This window comes from Nicotiana sylvestris, chromosome 10 (assembly GCF_000393655.2).
Source record: "Nicotiana sylvestris chromosome 10, ASM39365v2, whole genome shotgun sequence".
Taxonomy (NCBI): domain Eukaryota; kingdom Viridiplantae; phylum Streptophyta; class Magnoliopsida; order Solanales; family Solanaceae; genus Nicotiana; species Nicotiana sylvestris.
Window position 1 is genome coordinate 28,954,800 of NC_091066.1, and position 7,479 is coordinate 28,962,278.

The window sequence follows — 7,479 nt, forward strand, 5'->3', positions numbered from 1 at the left end:
AAGGAAAATGGTTAAAGGACATCTTAGTCTGTTGAATTTGTCACCTAAGATAAAAATCTTAGTCTGATGAATTTTTCACCTAACATAAAGAAATCTTAGTCTGTTGAATCTTTTACTTAAGATAAAGAAATCTTAGTCTGTTGAATTTTTCACCTAAGATAAAAATCTTAGTCCGATGAATCTTTCACCTAAGAAAAAGGCAGAAGTTAGAAAAACGAAAGGAAAGCATAATTTGGAAAAGATGAAGGCAGAATTTGAGGAGAAAGAAAGGAAGGCATAATTTAAAGAAAGAGGAAGGCAGAAGTCGAAAAAAAAAGAGAGAAAAAAAGAGGAAGGCATAATTTGGGAACAAGGAAGGAAGGCAAAATTTGAAAAGAAAGGTAGTTGGAATTTGGAAAATTAAGAAAGTCGGGATCACACAAAAATGGACCTAGTCTGATGAATTATCTCCTAGAGTCAAAATCTCAGTCTGATGAATCTTCCTCCTGAGATCACACAAAAATGGACCTAGTCGAGGAAAAGAATGACTCCATATTACAGTCTGCGTACTAGAAATCCGGATAAAGAATTCTATTAACCCGGGAGAAGGTGTTAGGTATTCCCGAGTTCCGTGGTTCTAGCACGGTCGCTCAACTGTTATATTCGGCTTGATTATCTGATTTTATACAAATATGAACTTATGTGCAAATTTTAACTTTTAACCGCTTTTGTCGTTATTATTATTTTACAAGAATTACAACGTCGTGAAAACATATCTCGAACCACGTTATATCAATGCACCCGTGGTTATCGATATATCCCGACTCGGTTGAGATTTGGATTTGGGTCACATAAATGTGCACCCGAATTTAAGAAGGTAAAATTATTAAATACGCGCTTAAAGAGGCTATCGCGTTATTATTCCGGGAGGGTCGTGAGATTTGCTAAACGACCCACCTTGGGGACTGAATGCTTCAATATATACATTTAACGAGGGCCCCGCAATTTGTGCGTTTTTCTTTATTTTTGTCGAGGCTCATCTCGCCCTTATTTTAAAAGGATATCCTATAGCAACTACGTTTCTTGTCGCGTTTGTCTCTACTAATAGAAAACAGAAATAGTCCTGGTTAGTTACATGCTTGTAGGCTTATTTATAGCAGGATTCAAAATGCTTTTACAGAGTAAGTAAACGTCATTACGCACACGGACAGCTGATTGAACATTACGGGCCCAAATCCAGCTCATGCGGGATGGGCCAGACCTGGGCCACTGTTTGTTCGATGCGGGCCTGCTTGGTCTGTTTTGACCTGGGCTCGACCTTCATGAGGTTGAGATTGCAAGCTTTGTGTTCTTTGTCTTAACGTGTGGTTTACCAGTTATATGAGACAATTTATCAGAAGAGAAAGAGCTTAGCTAATAATGTACAGTTTTCATGCTTGGCATACATTACAGAATATACCACACAATTAAACCAAATCTAAGATTCAACCTACTGCATTGGGAATACTTTTATCTACTAGCCTGCATATACAAACTGACGTTTAATTACCCTACAATTGATATCTACTAGGCATGCAAACTATCTTCAGTATCCAAACAACACTGCAAACTATCATGCATTACATGAGGTTTAACATAACAGTCAAAAAAAATCTTCAGATCTTCTCTTTTGTATTAATGCTCAGCCTTCAAGTTACATTGACAATGTTCTAATCGTGTACCTGGTATAGCCAAGCAAAAGAAGAAAGGAATGATCAGCTGAGTAGTATGCAACAAACACAGCAACAGCAGATACACAGCAACAACAACCAGCCAACAATGATGAAGCTCACGAGCAGTCGAGCAACAAACAAACAATCCCAGAATCAGAGTAATGAACCAACAGAAATAATAGAGTATTCAATGCAGCAACACCAGCAGTTCAACAATCACAAGCAGCTCAATCAGGGCAAACAACAGAACTTGGCCAAGACAACTTGACCAATGTGAACTCTTATGTAGTTTACAGACAATGTTTGGTTACAATATCCTCTGAATTTATGTTTCTTTCTTTCAGTTTTTTCCAGCAAAAAAAACTCTTGCTTTTCAAAAAAAGAATCCCCCTTCTTATAGCCTAAACTCAGTACTTTACAGCCTGCTGGACAACTCAAAATTCCCCCTCCCTGTTGTTTTTCCACTTAGTTATTTTAAATAACCAAACCTCCCATGAGATCCCTGACAGCCCCTCTCTCTTTTTGTTGTTAAAGTGTCCTAATCTCTTGTTTATTTAGCCAAAGTATGGGCAGCAGGAATATAATCTGACAGCACATGCTGTCCAATTATTTAATTCCTTAACAGCTGACCATACACATGCTGCCCACAATCTGAACCAAGTAAACATGGCATCCATTTAAGATCACAGTCTGAACTGCCATTATAACCTACCCCCTAGATGTTTTTTGATTCAAATTAAACAAAACCAATAGGCAATACAATTCAGTTCCTAATGGGATTCAAATACGATCACAGCAGAAATAAACAAACGAATCAAGTTGTTACCATTAATGACTTGAAACTAATTGACGACATACATCGACTCGACTATATTAATCGTAACACATAATAACCAGTCGTTCATATAAACAACACGTACAAAGTCCCGAATGACTTCAGACAACTTTGTTCGATTACTGGGAACCTATATGAATTAACTTATTTGACGACTAATCTAATTGACGATCATGTATATCACAGAACACATTCAGAACACACACAGACAAACCAACGACCAAATAAATTCCTTACAAAGATGGAAGGAATTAAGAAAAATACCAAAAATAACAAACAATCACAACAAAGCATGCTAACAACTTAATTGCCACTCGAATAAAACAGAAAAGCAAAGAAAAACTTACCGAAAAATGTCCAAACAAAATTGACCCAAGTCTGACTCAACTTTGACCATTTGAGGCCGAACAAACTTTAATCAGGGTGTTCTCACATGAAAAACCTTGATTAAGGTCTATTAGACCTCAAACCACTGTTAAGACCGGCCGAATTCCAAGGTTATTCGTGTTCTAGGTTTTGGATCTTCAGATCTGGTTTTTTAGGAGTTGTGGGTAGATTCGGACCAAACCAAACCTGGCTTGGTCACGAGGGAGGTCATGGAGTGTCTGGTACGAAGATGGTGAGGTTTTGCATAGGTCAGAGTTCGACTGGAATCTTCAAATGAAGATTCGAGACGAAGGAAGGTTTCGAGGTAGGGGGTTACAGATCCATGTTCAGGAGAGTGAGGTGGTCCTAGGGTGTTCAGGAGGGGGTCATCGGCGTTCATGCCGCCGGGTTCTGGTGAAAGGGAAATTAGGACGGCTGCTAGGGTTTGGGGGGTTTCAGTGTTTGGTGAGGACGATGAGTGGAGGGGGGTTCGGATAGGGGGCGTGGGGTGTGAGGGAAGGCTTATATACGGAGTAGAGAATTGGATCTGGGCCGTTAGATCAGATGATCTCAACGGCTTGGATCTGATGGTGAGGGGTGAGACAAGGTCGTTTGGCATTAAAACGGGGTCGTTTGGTTTAAGTGAAGGGTTGGGTTGAAATGGTTACTGGGTCGGGTTATGTTAAACGGATCTGGGGGTGTGATCCTGGCCGTCGATCCACTTGAGATCAACGGCCCAGCTTAACCGGGACAAAACGATGTCGTTTGGACGCTTTAAGGGGGCGGACCATTTTGCTCATTGGGCCAGTTCATTTTGGGCCTATTTTTGTTTGATTTTCTGGCCCAAAACCGGGTATCCTCCATTCTTTTCCACTTTAATTCAAACAAAACCCTTAAATAAAACAAAAAATAAAATTATACACCCACAAATTAATATTTAATAAAAATCAACTAATGACAAGAAACACTTATGCATATATTTTGATTTTCTTTTTCTTTTTTGGAGTAATTCCCGTGAGGCAAAAATCACGTGCTTACACACTCCATGCGTACAACTGAAAGATCTCTCTGCACTTCCACAACCTCGATTCTGAACGACGCGTGGTAACAATGGTTGAGCAACTCTGGCTCTCTTATAACCCTTTTATGGTATCACAAACCATTGGCATAGTGCGCAATTCAATACATGAGTGGATGCAAAAGAATATAAGATATATGTTTTAAGCTGAATAAATGCCGCATAATAAGGAATGAATGAAGTCAAAAAAATTTCCTACTAGTTCTGTAGCCTCTCAAGATAAGTACAGACGTCTCCGTACCGATCTGCAAGACTCTACTAAACTTGTCTGTGAATTGTGAGACCTATGTAACCTAGGGCTCTGATACCAACTTGTCACGACCCGAATTTCACACCCTCGAGAGCCACGATGGCGCCTACTGGTGAAAGCTAGGCAAGCCATATTATCCTAATTACTTAACCTTTTCCAGTTTTAAACCATTATCAGTGATGAGTAGATATCATGCAAATAGCGAAAATAATTAAGTGGAAGACAAAATCTGACAATTTATCTTAATACAAAACTGCGGAAGTCTAAATACAACTCTACCCAGAATTTGGTGTCACAGCTTCATAGACGGTCTAAGAATACTACATACAAAGTCTGAAAGATAAAATATACACTGTTTCTGAAATGAGTAAAGGAAACAGGATAAAGAAAAAGATATGAGGTGACGCCAAGGCCCGCGGACGTCTGCAGGACTACCTCGTGTCGCCTGAGTGGGATGAAGACAACACCCTCACTGCGGTCCAAGCACTCCGGTATTAGTATCTGCACACAGTGCAGAGTGTAGTATCAGCACAACCGACCTCATATGCTGGTAAGTGCCTAGCCTAACCTCGGCGAAGTAGTGACGAGGCTAGGACCAGACTACCAAATAAACCTGTGCAATATAGCGTACAAAAATAATAGGAAGCAGATAATAATGATGTCAACAATATATAAATAGCAGGCAACAAGAACACCATAAATGTTTCTCAACAAATAATAGATACAAGTGCAATCAATTTATCAAGTCCTTCAAATATAAATCTTTCGCCTATAAATCCTTCAAGTAATAATCTCTAAGAAAATATGCTTTTCAATGAATATATTTCGAATATATTTCCTTTAAATAAATATCTTTCAAATAAGCATCTTTCGAATATAATTCTTTCGAGTAAAGGTCACCTTGTGATGCCTCATTCACTTAACATAAAGTAGAGTACAGCTTCCAACCCAATTAGGAAATCAACAAGAAAAGATGAAGTTATTTTTTTTGAAATCATTTGATAAAGAAGATACCCTTTCAACTAAAGTACAATATCGAATGAATCATTATCTTTAATACGAGAAATCAATAAATCAAAACATAGTAGAAATTCCTTTTTAAGTAAAGTACAACCTCAAACGGTTTAAGGAAAATTTAGTTGAGAAATCAATTGAGTTAAAAATGTAACAATTGTTGAAATTTGGAGTATTGAACATATATAAAAAAAAGAAGGTAAAAACAGAATATCAAGAGAATTATAAAGGAATCAAAATCCAACCACTAACAAGAATAAGGAAAACAAAGGCAGATTTCACTTTCTTTTCACATCTTGTTGCAGGTGTGCAACCCGATCCCATTTCCTGTATCTCATGGCAGGCATGTCACCCGCTCCCATTTCATTATATCTTGTGGTAGGCGTACTACCCGCTCCTATTTCATTATATCTTGTGGTAGGCATACCACCCGCTCCCATTTCATTATATCTTGTGGTAGGCGTACCACCCGCTCCCAGTTACAAGCCAACAATAATCACAGGGAATCCCGGCAAGGGAACAAGAGCAATATAACAACTTCCTGGCAAGGGAACAGTGATATTTCAACAACATCCCGACAAGGGAACAATACTATCAAAACAAACATCCCGGCAAGGGAACAATAATATCAAACAAACATCCCGGCAAGGGAACAATGGTGATAATAACATATGAAGCGCAATAAACCACAACGGAGTCATAACATTTATAATACAAGACTCACGGGCATGCTTGACACCAACGTATAGATACTCGTCACCATGCCTATACGTCGTACTTCACAATTAACATGTAGCAAATAAGACACAACTCCTAATTCCTCAAGCTAAGGTTAGACCAAACACTTATCTCACTTTGCAACCAATTCAAAATTTCAACAAGCCTTTGCCTCGCGAATTCGTGCCCGAAATTCTCAAATCTAATCATAAACAATTCGATTCAGTCAATAAAAATTATAGGAATTAATTCCATATGAAATTCTATATTTTCCAATAAAAATCCGAAATTGCACTAAAAAATTTCCCGTGGGCCCCACGTCTTGGAACCCGACAAAAAATATGAAATATGAAACCTCATCCAACCACGAGTCTAACCATACCAAAATTACTAAATTTCGATAATATTTTGACCCTCAAATCCTCAAATCTATCCGAGAGAGTTTTCAAACTCTTCCAACTAAATTCACAGATTTAATACCAAAACTAGTAATAGATTCGGGTAATCTAACTAAAATTAAGTTAAGAACACTTACCCCGTTGTTTTCTCTAAAAATCTCCCAAAAATCGCCTCTTCCCGAGCTCCAATTTGACAAAAATGGAATTTGTCCCATTTTCAAAAATAAACGTTTTGACCAGAATTCGGGGTTACTGTTCACGTATTTTTACTGTTCACTAGTACTGTTCATGTGCACTATTCATGGGTACTATTCTTGGGCCCTATTCACGGGACTATTCATGGGCACTGTTCATGATACTTTAAAAAAAAGACAGCAGCTTCCCAAAGAGAATTTCAACAGCTTTTTCTACCCGTTAACCTTCCGAAACCCACCCGAGGCCCTCGAGACTTCAACAAAATACACCAACAAGTCCTAAAACATGATACAGACTTAGTCAAAACCTCAAATCGCATCAAATAATGCTAAAACCGTGAATCACACCCCAATTCAAGCACAATGAAACTAAGAACGTCCAACTTCTATATTCGATGCAAAAACCTATCAAATCAAGTCCGATTGACTTCAAATTTTGCACACAAGTTATAAATGACATAACGAAGCTATGAAAATTTTCAGAACTAGATTCCAACTCCGATATCAAAAAGTCAACTCTCCGGTCAAACCTAAGAAATCTTTAGCCTTAGATTTCTAGATTCCGTTAAATGGCGATACTTTGATCTAGGGACCTCCGAATTCGATTTCGGGCATATGACCAAGTCCCAAATCACGATACGGAACTACCGGAATGGTCAAAACTTTTATCCGGGTTCGTTTGCCCAAAATATTGACCGAAGTCAACTCAGTTGAGTTTTAAAGCTCTAGTTCACAATTTAATCCATTTTTTACATAAGAACCTTCCGGAATATTATACGGATTGCCGTGTGTCATGACCCATCTCCCGAACCCGGTCGTGATGGCACCTCTCGTGAAGACAAGGCCAGCCAGACCAAAATGGAACACTTCTATTAAACAATTAAATATCATAAACAGTTCTAAACATGATATAATAGCTGTCGCACCTCCTTTTTC